The sequence below is a fragment of the Macaca fascicularis genome, chromosome 7 (genome assembly GCF_037993035.2).
Source record: "Macaca fascicularis isolate 582-1 chromosome 7, T2T-MFA8v1.1".
Taxonomy (NCBI): domain Eukaryota; kingdom Metazoa; phylum Chordata; class Mammalia; order Primates; family Cercopithecidae; genus Macaca; species Macaca fascicularis.
In genome coordinates this window covers 121,251,932-121,273,276 of record NC_088381.1, presented here as the reverse complement: position 1 = coordinate 121,273,276, position 21,345 = coordinate 121,251,932, and the positions used below count along the sequence as shown (strand labels likewise).

Genomic DNA, 21,345 nt, shown 5'->3' with positions numbered 1-21,345 from the left:
AATACCACACATCTACAGCCATCTGATCTTTGACAAACCTGAGAGAAACAAGAAATGGGGAAAGGATTCCCTATTTAATAAATGGTGCTGGGAAAATTGGCTAGCCATAAGTAGAAAGCTGAAACTGGATCCTTTCCTTACTCCTTATACGAAAATTAATTCAAGATGGATTAGAGACTTAAATGTTAGACCTAATACCATAAAAACCCTAGAGGAAAACCTAGGTAGTACCATTCAGGACATAGGCATGGGCAAACACTTCATGTCTAAAACACCAAAAGCAACGGCAGCAAAAGCCAAAATTGACAAATGGGATCTCATTAAACTAAAAAGCTTCTGCACAGCAAAAGAAACTACCATCAGAGTGAACAGGCAACCTACAGAATGGGAGAAAATTTTTGCAATCTACTCATCTGACAAAGGGCTAATATCCAGAACCTACAAAGAACTCAAACAAATTTACAAGAAAAAAAACAAACAACCCCATCAAAAAGTGGGCAAAGGATATGAACAGAGATTTCTCAAAAGAAGACATTCATACAGCCAACAGACACATGAAGAAATGCTCATCATCACTGGCCATCAGAGAAATGCAAATCAAAACCACAATGAGATACCATCTCACACCAGTTAGAATGGCGATCATTAAAAAGTCAGGAAACAACAGGTGCTGGAGAGGATGTGGAGAAATAGGAACACTTTTACACTGTTGGTGGGATTGTAAACTAGTTCAACCATTATGGAAAACAGTATGGCGATTCCTCAAGGATCTAGAACTAGATGTACCATATGACCCAGCCATCCCATTACTGGGGATATACCCAAAGGATTATAAATCATGCTGCTATAAAGACACATGCACACGTATGTTCATTGCGGCACTATTCACCATAGCAAAGACTTGGAATCAACCCAAATGTCCATCAGTGACAGACTGGATTAAGAAAATGTGGCACATATACACCATGGAATACTATGCAGCCATAAAAAAGGATGAGTTTGTGTCCTTTGTAGGGACATGGATGCAGCTGGAAACCATCATTCTTAGCAAACTATCACAAGAACAGAAAACCAAACACCGCATGTTCTCACTCATAGGTGGGAACTGAACAATGAGATCACTTGGACTCGGGAAGGGGGACATCACACACCGGGGCCTATTATGGGGAGGGGGGAGGGATTGCACTGGGAGTTATACCTGATGTAAATGACGAGTAGTTGGGTGCTGACGAGTTGATGGGTGCAGCACAGCAACATGGCACAAGTATACATATGTAACAAACCTGCACGTTATGCACATGTACCCTAGAACTTAAAGTATAATAATAATAATAATAATAAAATAAAAAAAGAGAAAAAGAAAAAAAAGAAAAAAAAAAATTAAAAAAAAAAATGTTGGATCTTTCCTCTCCCCAAGAAAATTATTTAATTTCTGTGAACCCTAGTTTCCTCTTGGTAAATGAGACTACTTGGTAATAAACTCTAAATAAAATAGTTTATTTATTTAACCAATGCTTTTATAGACAGCGACCTTTTGCTAGTCTTTGTCACTAGCACTTTGCAAACATTAACTCCTCTTCACAGCCCTATGAGGTAGGCACTTTTTTTCTCTCTATTTTTTGGATAAGGAAACTGAAGCACAGAGGAATATGGAATTGCCCAAGGTCACAGAAATGCTAAATGGTAAAGGGAGGATTCAACCTAGGTAGTCTAGCTCCAGAGTCTATGTTCTTAACTATTAAACCATCTTGAGTTATTGAGAGGGTTGAACCAAACAACTTTCCTAAAAGCTCCCTCCCATATTAGAGATGCTCAGTACTCAGCAGAGCACCTTGTCTTTCATGCCCTGTAGAGGGTCCTTCCCTTTTAGCAAAACGCAAAGGACCAGATTTGTAACCATATAAACAAGCATTATTAGTTTATTAGATATTTTAAGCCTTTCTTACTTAACACACATAATACTATGTGCTATTAAAGGAACTCCATGCATCCCTGAATAGGTAAAAAAGATATTTCAAGGACAGTGGAAGATTCGCATTCCAGCGACCCTGGAAAATCACACTATTCCTACCCATAGAGTTGCTCCTTAAGAGTCAACAGTAACTCATTGTATAATACATAGGTATCTTAGGAAGGATGTTTCTAGTGCTGTTACTTCTGGGCAAATAGTAGAAGTATACTTCTCTGCCACCTTGAAGAATGGCATTATCATGTGTGTGACTTACTTTAATGACATGGAAATGAAGTGACTTATGCAGTTTCTGGGTAGAACCTTTAAGAGCCAGTGTGTGATTTGCCCTTTCCTTCCCCTTGACTGAGAAATCAATGATGTTCCCAGATAGTGGAGGCTCTGTCAGCTTGCATCTTGAGTGAGGATGACTTGGAGCAAAGCACCTAGCCATCCTATGATAGACGTGCAAACTAAGGGAGACATACATCTTTGTAGTGCTGCACCACTAAGATCTGAAGGTTGTTTATTACAGCAACATTATTTAACCTATCCGGACTGACTCACAAGGGGCCAAAATAAGGGGGCAATGTTCTTCAGCATCTCTCTCAAATATGTTTTTCTGTCTTATTTGGGAGAACAGGTTAGAGACTATACCAGCTTCTGTTACTCAGGGCCCCTCCCAGAGAGTTGCTGGGTGAGAGTTTCTTCTGGCAGGAAACCATCCTACTCAAGCACGTGTCCTATCCTAGTCAGCTCCCTGCTATTTTCCCAGCCCTAACATAGGCTCTTCCTCCTAACCTTTACCTCTCCCTTCGGTTAAGACAGTCCATTTCTACGGAGGAAAATCCCCTTCTTCCTGTGTTTCTCTACTGCCTATGCCGTCCAGTCTACTGTGTGTCTATTATTCCAACATCACGAGCCCAAGTTCTCTCGTGTCAAGACACCTACCCTCCAGGAAACTTAGAATGGGAAATGCTGGTGGAGAACCCCTCCATGCCCCACAGAGGGCTGGAAAAAGGCAGGCATGGGAGGAGTAAGGTTGTCAACTGAAGAAAGAAATGGTATCAGAAGAAGTCATACTTGTACTCAAGGAGAATGCAGAGTACAGGATACAGGACCATTATGCAGAAACATGTATGGATCACTCAGGAGCGTACATGTGATTCAGATTTAAGTGCACACATAAACTCAACTTTTGGCAATTCTGTTCATATTTTTATCCCCCAGAGCCCAGCACAATACTTGGAAAATAATAACAACTCAATACATGTTTGACAGATGGATTTTAATTGATAGTACATGATATCAATGAAAACTTCTGAGAGATCCATTTTAGATAAAGTTAAAAAGTAGAAAGTATAAAAAGTTGGTTTGACTTTCATCAATATGAATTACAATATTTTACAAGAACTTCTTAGCACCTGTGCCTAGTTACAACGTAGCACAATAACTGAATATTATCAATCTTGTGTCAGATGAGCTTTGCTGTGTGTTTTATTTGATGACAACAAGCTTCATAGTCTTCTGTTCATGTAAAGTGGCTGTTTATGTAGCTTGCTCATCTGCTTCCATCATAAAAAGTTAAAGGCAACTTTGTTCCTTGACTCTCCATTCGACTGACTCACCCAGAAGTGAAGTTTTCTTATGCAAGCAATAACAGAATCTCAAATAATCACTAATACCTTCTTCTAGTTAAAATAATGGTCCTGTAGTTCCTGTTCTTCCTAACCTGTACAGGTTATTAAAAAGAAGGTTATCTGTGTTTGTTATGGGCAGGAGGCCACATGCTGGACTTTAGACTAAGCCCCTTTCTGCAAGTTACCGGCCAACTGCTGTTCCATCCTCACATCCTCAGGGAACTAAGCCACTGTCTCCATGCTCACTGTTGAGGTCACCTCTTCAGTTCTCCCTTGAATTTCAGTTCCACTTTACCACATGCCTTTAAAATATTTCCACTTGCCTGTCCCTTACCTGGACTTATTTCTTTTCCCAACTTTCCCAGTATTCTAAAACAATATCATTTTCCCAACCAGCAGGATGGAAACTTCACCTATTCTACTGCCCTCTGTCTTCACTCTCTGTTTCTAATTATCAAGTCCTATCGGTTCCTTCCCACCTGACATTCGTCAAATGTACCTCTTCCCCTATATTCTCACCACTCCCACATAATGAAGACCTCAGTGTCATTCCTGAATGACATAGAAACTCATGAGTTTCCCCTTTATTCTTCATCTTGGAAGAGCCTGTGTTAGTCAGGGTCTGGTAAAAAGACAGAAATAGGGTACCATAAAGAACTGTTAACTAGATATTGAACAGCAGAACATTCAACAGGGAAACATTAAGATATCACAGAGGTTACAATTACAGGAAGAAACTACCAACCTTAAGGATTTGGAAGCAAAGAGAAGAGACTAGATGTATTAAAACTTAGAAAGTAGGCCTGCAGGGAGCTGAAAAACTCAAATCTCTGAGCAAGGGAGCATCTCAGCTGTGGGGCTGGTATTTCAGGAGTTGGGGATGAGAGAAAACAGATTCTGTGAGTGTTGGAAAAACTGCTGGTTGGAGTCCATGGCTGCTCCTGGAGTCAAGTACTGGTTCCAGGTTTGAGAAAGAAGTGAGGCTGGGTGATGGTCACAGAAACAGGAAGTGGCATGTCTTCTCTAGTTAGTATCCCCCAATGGCAAAGCCTCATAGGGAGCCAGTTGGCAAAGCTGACTTGTTTGCAAGGGCCCAGTCTCAGCATCAGCTAAAGAATATAGAAGGGTGGGCTTGAAGCTGAAAGACAATAAATGGCACATGGTGACATAATTAATGAAGGTCACTTCATTTTATCAGGACTCTGTCCTTAATTTATTCTGGCTCAGATCCAAAAGCCAAATACTAAAAGCACTGTTACATCGTCAGGTTTTCAACCTCATTATTCAACATTGGAGATATTCTGCTTACATCAATTTGTCTTTTGACTCTATCACACCCACTAACCCTCAGCTTCCCACCAATGCCATCTTCAATGGCCTGGCGATTATCTTGCCAATCAGATTTCTCTCAAGTTCCCCCCCAGCAGCCAAATCTCTTTATAACGATTTTCAAATCAACTTACAAAGTTCAGGCAAGGGTCTGCTCTGGGGATTTCTCTGCCAAACTGAGGGAAATCCATCTTTTCCCTTAGGAAGAAACTCCTTTTGAGGAGGAGAAATAAACATTCCAGCAGGGGTATGGAAGCATGCCAAAGGGGAAGCCCATTAAAATGTAGAACTGGGCTGGGCTTGGTGACTAACGCCTGTAATCCCAGCACTTTGGGAGGCTGAAGCAGGTGGATCACATGAAGTCAGGAATTTGAGACCAGCCTGGCCAACATGGTGAAATTCCGTCTCTACTAAAAATACAAAAATTAGCCCGGTGTGGTGGTGCACGCCTATAATCCCAGGTACTCAGGAGACTGAGGCATGAGAATCACTTGAACCCAGGAGGTGGAGGTTGCAGTGAGCCAAGATTTTGCCACTGTATTGCAGCCTGGGTGACAGAGCGAGACTCTGTCTCAAAAAATAAAAAATACATGTATAACTGAATGTAGTCCTTAGTGAGAGCACAGTGGAAAAAACAATGGAAAAAACATGGATCAGGTTAGCCATAAAGATAGCTCCAGATAGTCTGACCAAGGAAGGCAGTCAGGTTCCTATGGCTTTGCACAGAGAAAAAAGCTCCCTTATGTGGAATTTTCCTTTCTTTTTTCCATAATGAAGGCAAGCCCCAAATTTTCTTCAGGGTCAACTTTCAGATTCACTTCCTCTTAGTGCCATGTTTAGCCAGAAAAAAAGCCTCCCAACTTTTGCTAGTATGAACAAGGAAGCAGAGAGTGGAGAATTAAGTTTGAAGAAAATAGTTTAAGTGCATCTAGTCCCCACCCAGAGAAAATCCTATACCCAGGGATACCACCTTTCACTGATCAGGCTGGACAAATTTTTAAAGATTGATAATACATTATATTCTAAGGAAAAGATCATGGCAGAATGTTATGATAGTATTTATTCATAGTATGTTATGATAGAACTTATTCATAATTACACAGACACACATATGCAAATTAATGCATTTTACAGAAGATCTGGAAAGATATACATCAAACTGTTGAAAGAGGTTACCTCTGGGGAGGTGAGTTTGGAGGAAACAGAGTAAAGGAGGACTTGTACTGTTAGTTCTATATCTTTCTGTGCTGTGTGAATTTTATTACAATGTTGATATATACCTTTATAATTTATTAATGGAAAAAATTAATTATAGACCACAAATTAAAGGTGATAAGATTGCGGAGGTCAGATTACACATCAGAAATAGTCCAGTGAAAATACCAGAAATGTGACTAGATCTTTTCAGAATTATACAAAATTAAACTATTTGTTTACAAGAAAAAATAAATTTAGAAGATCTGTTTGTACAAATGGCCAACTGCTCTTTATCTAATTATATATATGAAAGTATGTGTTTCTTCGTAGATTTTAAAGGAGAACTCCCATCGTTAAAACTTTGTTTTTGAGCTTGTCTGCAGCTAAAAATTGTTGAAATCTACATACTGCAGGCTGCAGTGTACATTTTGGCACACACAGTTGAACATTTGAGCAGAACGAAGATCAATGGGAAGCCCGTTATCCTTGGGTTTGGCAAAGTGTTTAAACCTGTTTGGGTTTAAGTATTCAGGATGATGAAATGTTAGCCCGTCTGAGACTACTTCAGCCTTTTTTCAGGTGCAATTTCGACAGCTGTGTAAAGGATTTACGCAAGTTTGGATGAATTCAAACACAGGTGTAAAAGATAAAAGGCAACTGGAACAAATGCTCTACCTATGATCATTTTTCCGTGTTTGGCCATCTTATTTTGTGCCTGTTGATTCCAGTGCCCTTTCATGCAACATCTATCTTATGATTCATCAAAAAAATCCACCTTATTTTAATTTATTGCGAATAAAGAATGAAGTTTTGAACAAAATCATGTCTGGTTCTTCTCTCTAAACCCAACTCTTATTTATTCCCTCGTGTTTTGTCCATCTTTTCTCCACAGCTTTCAAGTAGATTATTCCCCCTCCCCCAGTCTTTGACCTCTAGATGTATTTAGCAGATTTTATAACAGTGTCTCAAAATCTTGCACGTAATCATTCCATCATACTCTAATGGAAAGGTCTAATATTTTGTGACCACGGTAGAATATAAGGTCTGGAGGGTAGTTCAAAGTCATGTTATTTGTTCCTCATCACTCCAAACATCACGTTTACTGACTGATAATAAGCCAAAGGTAATCAGATACTAGAAATCATACTGTTAAAATTTGATACTCCATGAAAAAAATACTTTCAAAAGTGTCTGGTCTTAGTTTTACATTGCCACAATATGTTTAAATGAACTCAAGATGAGATGTACGATTCCTGCCTAGGTTTTTCTAAAAACAAGGGAAACATCCAATGCATCCAACACAGGTCTCACCCTGGCCATGGGTAAGGTGGCCCACAAGAGTGACAGATGCGCCAGACAGACATGCAGGACACCAAAGAGCAGGGACGCAGCAGAAGGGATGCAAGTGGCAGAATCACTACAGCTGCCCAAACTTATTTATAAACTCATGTGCCACACATCAGCCTCAAAGCCTTCTAGAAAATTCTTGAAAGTAGTTTGGAATCCGGAAAAAAAAAAAAAAGAGAGAGAGAGAGAAACCTAAGTTAGGTGTGTACCCATTTTTAGAAGCAGAAGCTCTAGATAGGAGCAGGATCCTAGATTCAAACTTAAGTTACCAGCTATGCAACTCCAGGAAAATTTTTTTTTTTTTTTTTTTTTTTTTTTTTTTTTTTTTTTGAGAGAGAGTCTTGCTCTGTTGCCCAGGCTGGAGTGCAGTGGCGCGATCTCTGCTCACTGCAAGCTCCGCCTCCCGGGTTCACGCCATTCTCCTGCCTCAGGCTCCTGAGTAGCTGCAACTACAGGCGTCCCCCACCACGCCCGGCTAATTTTTTTGGTAGTTTTAGTAGAGACGGGGTTTCACCGTGTTAGCCAGGATGGTCTCCATCTCCTGATCTTGTGATCTGCCCGCCTCAGCCTCCCAAAGTGCTGGGATTACAGTCGTGAGCCACCACAACCGGCCACAACTCCAAGAAAATTCTAACTCTTGAGCCTCCTTCTTGTCTAAAGCAGGAATAATAAATTCTGTCCACTTTAATTCCAAAGCAATTGTAAGGATTAAATGAAATAAAATTGTTTTGAAAAGTGTTAAGCACTACAGAAGGTAATGCTGTTAGTGCCTTTTTATTAGTTTCTAGACAAAAATATGTATAATCTCACTTGTTCATAAAATTGTGTTTGGGATATTATTGTTGAAGAAAATTCTTAATTCCTTGTGAAGAGTTTGGGATATTAGAGTATAAATCATTTTCTAAATTTACTTATTGAATTTATTTTTAAAAGTTCAATTTTTGTTGCAAAAGGAATGCTTAACTTTAAGAACTTGAAGACATTTCACATCTATTTACTTGTGGAAGTTTGTGAAAGCAGGAAAAACTTAAAAGTAAAGAAATTACAAACATACTAGTAATGATTATTGACTTTTCTAATGTTTTGAAAACTCTCCTGTAGGTTTTTAAAAAGACTCCCATTTTCTAAAAAAGACAAAGAATTTTTAAAACTCATTATAAAAGTACTAATGATATCTAACTTTTGAATTTAGCTCTCTACCTAATTATCCTAAATTTTCAAGCTACTAATATAAGCACTTTTTAGGTTTTAGCAGCTTTCTTTTCACAGATTTATGAAAACAAAGGGTTTACAATAATTGAATCATGCTTTATATTCATCCTAGAAGCACCTCACTTTGTTGTTTTTTTTTTTTCAGCCAAAGTATAATGAGACTGCATGACTAACACAGCAAGGTAGTGGAAGATCCAAGGACCAACCAGGTCTCCCAACATGGTCTTCAGTCCTTTTCAGAGCACCAGTCAACCACCCTAATTTGATGATTCTAAACATAATCCACTTTCCTTTGTATGCAATAGATGATGGAGGAATCTAAATTAAGAAGAAATAATTGGACACCACATTGGAAGGATATGCTAGAATCCTGATGTGGTTTGGCTGTGTCCCCACCCAAATTTCATCTAGAATTGTAACTCCCATAATTCCCATGTGTTGTAGGAGGGACCCGGTGGGAGATAATTGAATCCTGGGGGCAGTTTCCCCCATACTGTTGTCATGGTAGTGAATAAGTCCAGATCTGATGATTTGATGAGGGGTTTCCCCTTTTGCTCGCCTCTCTTCCCTGTTGCCTGCCACCATGTAAGATTGTGCCTTTCACCTTCCACCATGATTGTGAGGCCTCCTCAGTCATGTGGAACTGCAAGTCCATTAAACCTCTTTTTCTTTATAAATTACCCCATCTCAGGTATGTCTTTATCAGCAGCATGAAAATGGACTAATATGAATCCAAACTGTATCCCATACCAACTGAAAGCCTTATTACAACAAAGTTGTTTTCTAACATTGTCTCACACTGTCTCACACCTAGGGGCCTTACCAGCTTAAAGCCACCTCCTGGAGAGGGCTTTCTAGTCAATCCATCGAACTCTCTGTCTCATCACTTTAGTTCTCTGCATTTATAATTGTTTTTTGGTGTGCTCTTGTGTTCCTCCACCAAAATGCAAGCTCCATGAGAATAAAGACCCTATCTGTACTGCTCATTTCCTATTGCCCAGAGCAGTGCCTCAGACTTAGAGTACACTCAATAAATATGTGCTGAATAAAGTGCCGATTGCTTTATAACAGAAGTAAATGCAGTAGCAGGGCTATCATCACTTACATTTCTGCCTTGGAATTTTTGCTTCAGCAGCATGAATTTAACCAACAAGAAGATTCTTCCTATTTCTCATATTATCTGAATTGATAATATTAATAAAATATTTCATTTTGCTCTCTTCTATATTTTTAAGAGAAAATACACTTCTGTTCTTGGTAAAAGAAAAGTTATCTTTGACCTTTAACCTGACATATGTACTAATTGTATCAATTTTTCAAATATTTGGAAAACAAAAATTTGTCTAGCACTCAGAGAACAGATTTCTTCTTTGCCAGTTCCTTCCAGGCTTTAATGTATCCAGACACTCTACTCACTATTTTACCAGAAGTCCTTTCTCAAAATGTTCCTCTTTAAAAGTTTTCAGGAACACCTCAATGCTCTTTAGTGTAGAAAGCTATTTTTAAAATAGTGGGTGGCAGGGAAGAGGGAGCTAAACAAAACAAAACAGAATGAAATGCTTGAAACCTCTTGCTTGTTTGACTTGTCCACTGGTGCTGTTAAAACAATGGCTTTTTAATCTTGTTTATCATAGGATGAACACACTAAATGGTCCCTATACACTAAATAGTCTTCACAAGGAATTAAGAGTTTTCTGTAAAAATAACCACATCTAGTTAATCTGGATCTTTAAAATTCTGTGCAGAGCAGAGATTTCTGAAACAAACTAGCTAAATACTTCTTGTCAAATACGGTAATGGATAGTGCTGGGATGCAAGAGAGAAAGGATGAAGTTCTACTGGCACCTTTTCTTTTGAAGTGGCCCCAACCCTTAAAGCCTGCATTTCATTTGGGAAAATCTTTTGCTAAAACCACTTCCCATATGCAACCCATCTGGAGGACTATAATCTAGTCTTGCCTGCAGCAAACCAACAGTAATGATGCTTGCCTTTCATCACAGATCCCTGAGCACTAGACAAACATTAATTAATGCCCCCAACACACCTGTGAGGTAGGAAGTATTATTATCCCTGGCTCACAGATGAGGAAATCCAGACACCAAGAGGTTAAATGGCTTGCCTTAGGCCACAGAGTGAGCTAACAACAACAGCAAACTTTCCACTAACCTTGGCCCTCCGTATAGGCTTGAGCTCTGAGAAATTTTGAGCAGAACCATTGCTACATGAGGTAGGCTACAATCAACTTATTTGTCTTTTTCACAGGGAGGTTGGACTCTACTGCAGAACATAAATGAACTCAGGGCCCAAAGGTCTTAAAAATGTGGAAACAGTAACAGAATCTGGAATATTTATATCTTCCAGAGCCCTTCCCAAAGTATCCTTTAATTGTCATCTCTGCTGACACCCAGACTTCAGGTAGCACTTATTGAGCTCCTACTATGTGCCTGGTACTGCAATTTCAGTACTTGTTCCCATGACTTTCCAGAGAACCAAGTATGACTCCAGTAAAACAACTGTTGCAAAGTTTGGGTCAAGTGGAAATTAGAAACTATTGTAACCAAGAATGGTTTCTTTCTCTTCCCTAAAGGTTGGCACGAGGGGTATAAAAATTACCAAGAGAATTCCAGTGGTGAATAACCATGTGATCATTGCACACCAGGACACTCTCCAGCTAAAGTTGCAAAATCATGCAGCCCACTCATCTTTTAAATAGCCCAAGAGTTCTACCAACAGGCACAGTCCTAGGTCTATTAATAACAAATAATAATAACTGTTCTTAATTGATTTTTTCTATGTTCCAGACTTTTCATAAAAGTATCACATTACTATTTGCAACAATCCTCAAAGAAGGTATTAGTATTTTTCTCTTATTTTTACAAACAGAAATAAGGTTCAACTTGTTAGATAACTTGCTGGAAAATGGCAGAGCCAGAATTTAAAACCAAGTGTGACTACAAAGTCCATACTCTTTTCATATTTTACTACTTCTTTTCTGAGGATAATTGAGAATTCTTAACTATCTCTCTATTTTTATTATTATTGTTTGGATATCCTTTTACTCTCTTAGCACCTTCTATGAAGGCCTTTGACTAGCAACCAGACATCTGTAGCATGAGAGGGAACATAGTTGTCAGACTGTCCTAGAGAAATCTGTTCTCCCCACTGGCTTTCTCAGTAGTTTACAACAGAGCCGCATTTTGAACCTTCAGACCTTGCTGATCAAGCCCTGAGAGTACTATCTCTTGATTCTGTTACATCAACATTCCAATTTGAAGTAGAGCTTCTTATTCAAGAAGCACTGTGACCATTTCCATGCCCTGGGTTTCATATCTAGTTTTGAGCCCCTAATTTCAACCTGACCTCAAGCTTCTATGTAGCAACTAGTTCATATCTCCATTCGCTCACGCATCACTTAGGCTGCAAGGACAGATCAGTCAAGCCAAACTGACAATAAAAATAATTTACTTGTTGACTAAGGGAGTAGATCAGCAGTAACATGGGCTTCAGGTATGGTTTGATCAGAACCCTGGCTCTGCTTCTCTCAGATTTATTCTCCTTTGTATGTCAAATTTTTCCTTAGACTGATTCTTCCATTGAAAGATGGATGTCAGTAGCAATTTCGTTTCCAGCTTCCTTGTTCATTTCCAAAACACAGTGAAGAGGGATAGCGGGAAGGAGACTATGTCTCAGTGGGCACTCGAATGCTTTCTGATGAAAAGAATAATAATAATGCATTTGTTCACTAATTTGAAAGAGTGTATGACAATAACTATACCATTTACTGAATGCTTACTATGTTGCAGATATAATACTAACCACATTAAATTACCTTAACACACATAAGCACATGATGTCCCCACACAAAGGAGCTGTTATCACCTACATTTTATTGAAACCAAAGCACAGAGAAGTTTACGAATTACCGAGAATGACACAGCTAGTAAGTGGTAGAGTCAGGAGTTGACCATAAGTCTGGATCACACCAAAACTCTCTATGCCCACAAAGGGAACAGAAATTTTCCAAGTGTATCTTAACTGTGGCAACAAAGATAGCCTGCCCTGAGCTACACAGTCAATCCTTGTTTGGATAGGAAAGGAGGGAAGGACAGACATAAGAAAAATAAGGTCAATTCAGAACTCCATTTTTTGGCCTTTGGAAAATATAGCCACTCACAATTTCTCTATTATCTGTCAAGCATTAATCTCTAGAATCCAAGCAAAGACTCAGAGAGACCCCTCTACTGAATAATTAATAAGCCAGAAAATCCACTTGCTCAGAAAATTACAGCATTTGGCACAGCACTGTACACATATGTATAGTAGGTACAATCTTTAGTAAAGGCTTGTACTTTTTTGGAATGACAGCATTCTTTTCTAAATCTGGAAGCAGTCTTCAAAGGCAAGTTCGCTGATATCCATACAGAAACCAAGATACCTGGCTTCACCTCATTAACTGTTGCAAATCTTCTGATTGCAGTCCAAAGTTAGAATATAAGCAGGGTCTGCTTTGCTAATGACAGCCCTGGTTCTAACGGCTGTTAATAGAATAGGTGATAGCAAAAGGTGTTTGTTTTAGCCATTTACAGTTTTACAACTGACTGCAGGGAGACTGGAATAAACAGCCATGCTCATGCTATGCCACCACCTATAACAGAGCCCAGAAACCTCCACAAACACCTGAAATACATGAAAGAGGTCTTATTATTTAGTAGAAGCAAGGGGATAAGCCTGGGAATCAGTGTGACCCCTAACACAATAGTGCAAGGTCAAGAGTCAATTTTGTCAGGGGTAGAGGAGAAACAAAATCTACCACGCATTTCTGAGGGCTTCTGAGGGCTGCTACCAGAGGAACACATCTGTATTTGAGCCTACCATGTTTTAAGACCCTAAAATATTCCAGTGTGAAACATTTAAGGTCAATGTAACTGGCATATTCTTGTGGGAGAAAACGGAAACTGTTTCAACCTTCCTTCAATTCTCAGTCCATCCAAGAGGCAGCTTTCGTTAGCTGTAACTGGCTTCACCAACCCATTGATCATTTACAGTATTCAGTTTCTTTGCTTAAAATGTAGCTGAAATGAAGAAAAACTGTGGACAAGTTGAGTATGTTGAGTATGTGCCAAACTCTCAGAATCAGCTACAAGCCACATGTAACTACTTAAGTTTAAATTAATTAAAACAAATAAAATTTAAAATTTAGTTCCTTAGTTAAAAAACCCACATTTCAAATGTTCAGTAGCCATGTGTGACTAGTGGCTTTTCCAGGAATAACCAGGACATAAACATTTCCATCATCATAAAAGTTCTATTGAATAGAACTGGTCTCTATAGCATCAGAATAGAAGATTCCACTACTAACAGGTTAAGGCCATGTATTACAGATACTAACCGCAAAAAAATGCCACCTAATTGTCTTAGTGAATTTGAGTTAAACTTTTATTGTATTGAGAATTATCCACGAGCAGGTTATTTAATTCACCTGTAACTTTTCCTTTTTTTTTTTTTCCCCAAGATGAAGTCTCGCACTGTCGCCCAGGCTGGAGTAGAGTGGCACGATCTCAGCTCACTGCAACCTCCGCCTCCTGGGTTCACACAACTCTCCTGCCTCAGCCTCCCGAGTAGCCGGGATTACAGGTGCCCAACACCACACCTGGCTAATTTTTAGTATTTTTAGTAGAGACGTGGTTTCACTATGTTCACCAGACTAGTCTCCAACTCCTGAACTCGTGATCCGCCCTCCTCAGCCTCCTAAAGTGCTCGGATTACAGGTGTGAGCCACCGCGCCTGGCCTCACCTATAACTTTCTATCAGCAACAGGTAGCTTGAATTAAATTCAGCTGTATGTGACAAAAACACAATAGTGGCTTAAATACACAAAGTTTTCTATTATTTCCAAGTTCCAGAGATGAACAGTCCAAAGCTGGTACAGTAACTTGATTAGTTCATCATGTAGCCAGGATCATGCCCACTTACTGTTGTGTCACCTCTAAAGAATGAACTTCAGTAGCCTGGTCCAAGATGCTGTCTAGAGCTCTAGTGTTTATATCTGCCTTCCAGCCAACTGGAAAGAGAAAGGGGAAGAACTCTAAGCCCTTTCCTGTCAGGATACTAAAGTTGCAAATGACATTCCTGTTTGCATTCTGTTGTCCAAAAGGTAAACACAAGGTTACTCTTAGCTGCAAGGGAAGCTGGGGAATGTGGTTTTTATGACTGCCATAAAATTAAAGGTTGTATTACTGTGGAAAGAAAGGAGAATGGCTATGAGAAAGTAACCACGGGCTTCCGTCACACCAATAGTGTTGAGAAATTGTAAGATAAGAGAGACAAAGCAGTTAAAGAGAATTAATTTTTCCAATTGCAAACAACACTTTCAAAAAGCTTAAGTAAGAATTTTAAATTATTGAGTAAATGAAAATCTCTGAGTTTTGGGGAATTTTCAGTGATCTGTATTTCTTTGGTGGCCACCTTCGTGCTGTGATTTAAGGAAAGTCACTCCATTCCTAAGCCCTCCTTCAGAGTACCCAAAAAGTCTTCTTTTCAGTTTTTCACATGGCTTGACACACACCATCTACTAGAGATTTATCTCAGTTAAAAAGTCTTTACAAAATGTGAACATTCCTGGGGATGGTAAAAATATCTGTTCATTCTCCATTTATGATTAATTAGTCAAATCCAGTTTTTGATCTCCAAAAATAGAAGGATTGACTGAGTTGGAGTTCTGTGGGGAATGAGGTGAACAAGAAAGAAGTAACTAAAGTTTTGGATTGGGAAGACATGAGAGGAAAAGCATTTCTGGGGTGTTTCTTAGAGTGGTCGAGGGTAGCTGAAGAGCAGATTAAGATCATTAGAAATAGAAGAGAAAGGAAGGTTGAGAAGAATGGAGGTGGGGAAGAGAGACTGAAGGGCACAAAGATGGAAGTGAGAGCTGAGAAGGCATCAAGGATGAATTTGACCATCTTGAAATTTTGCCTAGAGTTGACCATGAATGCTACAATATTTATGTGATCTCTTAGCAAAATATGCAAGAATAGAGCTTTTTTTCAATTAAGAAATTAAAAGGCATATAAGAAGTTAAAATGCAGTGCTCATCTAAACTGACAGTGTTTTGTGTACAATCAACAAAAGCAAAAGAAATTGCATTGTCTGGACTAAAAAACTTGTCTTACTGTTCTGGAAATGTATTAATTCATTTTAATTTAGCTGTTTTTTTAAAAAAAATTCTACCTAACAACAATAACAATGATGATAGCATTAAACAAGTATACTTTGAGGAAGGCACCATACCAAGGGCTTTACATGTATTATTTCATTTAATGAGCACAGCATCTCTTTGAGGTAGATATTGTTATATCCCTTTTACAGAGAAGGGAACTGATGCTTAGGAAGGTTGGGTGACTTGCCTTAGTTGTGGCAGAGCCAGGTTCCAGACCTATAAAGCCAAGCTCCAGATTCCTTGCTCTTAATCCCTATACTGACACTGCCTCCCGACTTGGTGTTTGGTAGAAATAGAAATGATTCACATTTAGATCAAAAGTGACACCTGAACAGACTATATAATTTAGACGCCTTTCTCCATAAGGCACTCTCCATGTGGCTGACATCACTTCTGACTGCTTCAAATGTCCATTATGCGGATGACCTGCAACTTACTCCTAAAACCTTCTTCACTGTCTCTCCCTGGCTCCCTGCCTCACGCACCACCCCCCACCACCCTCACCACCACCTCCAGACAGCAGCCAAGGTGTTTTCTGTCAATTGTGTCACCTAGTGGTCAGAAGGTAGAACTCCTTTATTTGACTTCCCTTTTCTACACCCTATTCTTTATTCCTCTTCAAGGACTTTTTGGCAGAATCTATCTACCTCTATTAAGTCATCACTCAGGGTTCATTCAATTCGCCCTTAATCTTTTTCACTTACATACACTCATCTCCTTTAGCTCCCTTTCTCCTCATCCTCTCTCTTTGATGGAGGATCTCTCTCCCTTCATCATTTATTTCACTAGCCAAAATGTTGACCCCAATCATCAGAGAATAGTGAGCTCTGAAGTCAGACAGAACTGAATTTTAATTCCAGAGCCATCGCACTAATTGTGAGATGTTGAGCAAATTGTATGGCCTTTCTAAATCTCAGTTTTCAAATCCATAAAATGGAGATAAATTTCCTACTTCAGAGTACTTATAGAAATGAGATGACTTAAGAAAAGCCTTAATTATCTAATTGCACATAATCAGTATTTAATGAATATTACTCATCTCCACACCATCATGAGTAATGCATAAAATAATCATGCTGCTGTATCAAGAAAAAGGAAAGCCATATTCTTGGAGATTAAATTTGTTCTACCTAAGAACCAGTGTGTATAATACTTAAAATCTTTTCAATAAGTTCCCATCAAAACCTCCACAAGGGTCCATCTACTTGCTGATTTTCTCCTTGTTACAAATAGTATTTCTTCTTCATGATAGATAAATCAAATATTTATAAGATAGTCTGGGAGTGTAATGTTAAATCAAGCTTAGCCTAAAGCTAACCCTCCTTACATATTTCAAATTCGGCCTAAAGGTTTTGCTGTACATTGTGAACTATAGTAAGAGGAAGTGTAAACCAACTGTAGCCTACACTTGTGCCAATCACCACGTTTTGGCCAATCAACTGTAGCCAACTGTTTGAATGGTGTTCAAATAAGGCAAACGCCAAGCTGCAACCAATTTGGCTGTTTCTGTACCTCACTTCCATTTTCTGTATGTCACTTTCCCTTTTCTGTCCATAAATCTTCTTCCCCTACGTAGCTGCGCTGGAGTCTCAGAGCCTACTCTGGCTCGAGAGGCTGCCTGATTCGCGAGTTGTTCATTGCTCAATTAAACTCCTTTAAATTTAATTCTGCTGAAGTTTTTCTTTTATCAGTAAACCATCATTTACAAACACTACTTCTATGCAAAAGTGCATTCTAAATTCCAAAGAGCCATCAATTAGGAATGTATTCTAGTTTTGGTTTGAAAATTATGAAAAGCTTTAAACTAAGAAAACCCAAAAGTAAAGAGTCCATTTTGCTTTTTTCCTAATGGAGGTCAGGACTTCTTAATGGGTCAGCTGGCAAAATACAGTGGAATGTGTGCTGATACACTGCAGAAGAATGGGAAAATTCACCCTGCCCTGAGCAGCACTGATTATCCTCTTCAAGCATAGTTTGTTATCTCAGCTACACATGTGACACAAAACAAGCGTGTGAACTAGCATTTGACAATATATGCAGATTACTGGTTTATGTTATTTATCAAAATGTAGTATACCAAAGACAATGCAATAAAGTATCATTTTTTAAACAAATGATACTGGAACAAATGGACACCCATATACAAAAGACTGAATCTTGATTCATACTTCATACCATATGTATATAAAAATTCACCTAATATCAACCATAAACTTAAATGTAAAAACTAAGCTATAAACTTCTAAAAGATACAGGAAATAATCTTGTGACCTTGGGTTAGGCAATGATTTCTAAGACATGACACAAAAAGCATGATACACAAAACAAAAAGCTGATAAACTGAATTTTATCAAAATTTAAAATTGTTATTCATCAAAGACACTGTAAATAAAATGAAAGAACCAGCCACAGACTGGAAAAAACATATTTTCAAAACACGTATCTGAAAGAGAGCTTGAATCCAAAATATGTGAATTCTCAAAATTTAATAATAAGTATATAAAAATGGGCAAAAGATTCAAACACTTTACCAAAGGAGATATACAAATGTCAAATAAGCACATTAAAAGATGTTAAACATCATTAGTCATTGGGTGAATGCAAATTAAAACCATGATGAGACACCAGTATGTATCAGATTGGCAAGAAACAAAGATGAAAATATCAAGTGCTGACATAGATGCTATGCAATTTGAATTTTACACATTTCTCCTAGAAATGAAAAATGGTTTAGCCACTTTGGAAAAGAATGTAGAAGTTTCTTTTTTTAAATTATACTTTAAGTTCTAGGGTACATGTGCACAAGGTGCAGGTTTGATACATAGGCATGCATGTGCCATGTTGGTTTGCTGCACCCATCAACTCATCACTTACATTAGATATTTCTCCTAATGCTATCCCTCCCCCAGGCCCCCACTCCACAATAGGCCCCAGTGTGTAATGTTCCCTGCTCTGTGTCCAAGTGATCTCATTCTTCAGTTCCCACCTATGAGTGAGAACATGCAGTGTTTGGTTTTCTGTCCTTGTGATGGTTTCCAGCTTCATCCATGTCCCTGCAAAGGACATAAACTCATCCTTTTTTATGGCTGCATAGTATTCCATGGTGTATATGTGTCACATTTTCTTAATCCACTCTATCATTGATGGACATTTGGGTTGGTTCCAAGTCTTTGCTATTGTGAACAGTGCCACAATAAACATACATGTGCTTGTGTCTTTATAATAGCATAATTTATAATCCTTTGGGTATATACCCAGTAATGGGATTGCTGGGTCAAATGGTAATTCTAGTTCTAGATCCTTGAGGAATCACCACACTGTCTTCCACAATGGTTGAACTAATTTACACTCCCACCAACAGTGTAAGTGTTCCTACTTCTCCACATCCTCTCCAGCATCTGTTGTTTCCTGACTTTAATGATTGTCATTCTAACTGGTGTGAGATGGTATCTCATTGTGATTTTGATTTGCATTTCTCTGATAACCAGTGATGATGAGCATTTTTTCATGTGTCTGTTGGTTGCATAAATGTCTTTTTTTGAGAAATATCTGTTCATATCCTTTGCCCACTTTTGATGGGGTTGTTTTTTTCTTGTAAATTTGTTTGAGCTCTTTGTAGGTTCTGGATTTTACCCTTTGTCAGATAGGTAGATTGCAAAAATTTTCTCCCATTCTATAGGTTTCCAGTTCACTCTGATGATAGTTTCTTTTGCTGTGCAGAAGCTCTTTAATCAGATCCCATTTGTCTATATTGGCTTTTGTTGCCATTGCTTTTGGTGATTTAGTCATGAAGTCCTTGCTCATGGCTATGTCCTGAATGGTATTGGCTAGGTTTTCTTCTAGGGCTTTTAGGGTTTTAGGTCTAACATTTAAGTCTTTAATCTATCTTGAATTAACTTTTGTATAAGGTATAAGGAAGGGATTCAGTTTCAGCTTTCTACATATGGCTAGCCAGTTTTCCCAGCACCATTTATTAAATAGGGAATCCTTTCCCCATTTCCTGTTTTTGTCACATTTGTCAAAGATCAGATGGTTGTAGATGTGTGGTGTTATTGCTGAGGCCTCTGTTCTGTTCCATTGGTCTATATATCTGTTTTGGTACCAGTACCATGTTGTTTTGGTTACTGTAGCCTTGTAGTATAGTTTGAAGTCAGTTAGCATGATGCCTCCAGCTTTGTTCTTTTTGCTTAGGATTGTCTTGGCAACGTGGGCTCTTTTTTGGTTCCATATGAACTTTAAAGTAGTTTTTTCCAATTATATGAAGAAAGTCATTGGTAGCTTGATGGGGATGGCACTGAATCTATAAATTACTTTGGGCAGTATGGCCATTTTCACGATATTGATTGTTCCTATCCATGAGCACTGAATATTCTTCCATTTGTTTGTGTCCTTTTTTATTTCATTGAGCAGTGGTTTATAGTTCTCCTTGAAGAGGTACTTCACATCCCTTGTAAGTTGAATTCCTAGGTATTTTATTCTCTTTGTAGCAATTGTAAATGGGAGTTCACTCATGATTTGGCTCTCTGTGTTACTGGTGTATAGGAATTCTTGTGATTTTTGCACATTGATTTTGTATCCTGAGACTCTGCTGAAGTTGCTTATCAGCTTAAGGAGATTTGGGGCTGAGAATGGGGTTTTCTAAATATACAATCACGTTATCTACAAACAGAGACAATTTGACTTCTTCTTTTCTAATTGAATACCCTTTATTTCTTTCTCTTGCCTAATTGCCCTGGCCAGAACTTCCAACATTATATTGAATAGGAGTGGTGAGAGAGGGCATCCCTGTCTTGTGCCAGTTTTCAAAAGGAATGCTTCCAGTTTTTGCCCATTTAGTATGATATTGGCTGTGGGTTTGTGATAAATAGCTCTTATTATTTTGAGATACATTCCATCAATACCTAGTTTATTGAGAGTTTAGCATGAAGGGCTGTTGATTTTGTCAAAAGCCTTTTCTGCTTCTATCAAGATAATCAAGTGGTTTTTGTCATTGATTCTGTTTATGTGATGGATTACGTTGATTGATTTGCATATGTTGAACCAGACTTGCATCCCAGGGATGAAGTCAACTTGATGGTGGTGGATAAGCTTTTTGACCTTCTGCTGGACTCGACTTGCCAGTATTTTATTGAGGGTTTTCCAATTGATGTTCATCAGGGATATTGGTCTAAAATTCTCTTTTTTTGTTGTGTCTCTGCCAGGCTTTGGTATCAGGATGATGTTGGCCTCATAAAATGAGTTAGGGAGGATTCCCTCTTTTTCTATTGATTGGAATAGTTTCAGGAGGAATGGTACCAGCTCCTCTTTGTACCTCTGGTAGAATTTGGCTGTGAATCCACCTGGTCCTGGACTTTTTTTGGTTGGTAGGCTATTAATTACTGCCTCAATTTCAGAGCCTGTTATTGGTCTATTCAGAGATTCAACTTCTTCTGGGTTTAGTCTTGGGAGTGTGTATGTGT

The 21,345-nt window shown here is 38.6% G+C and overlaps 1 long non-coding RNA gene across 1 annotated transcript in view; it reads right to left on the bottom strand.

Moving 5' to 3' along the window:
- Positions 1-3,219: 3,219 nt before the first annotated feature.
- LOC123574528 (uncharacterized) overlaps positions 3,220-21,345 on the bottom strand; it is a 209,871-nt gene continuing 191,745 nt past the window's right edge. The window contains exon 6 of the long non-coding RNA XR_010588486.2: positions 3,220-4,726. This is a non-coding gene — a long non-coding RNA (uncharacterized lncRNA). The remainder of the gene's footprint in view (positions 4,727-21,345) is intronic.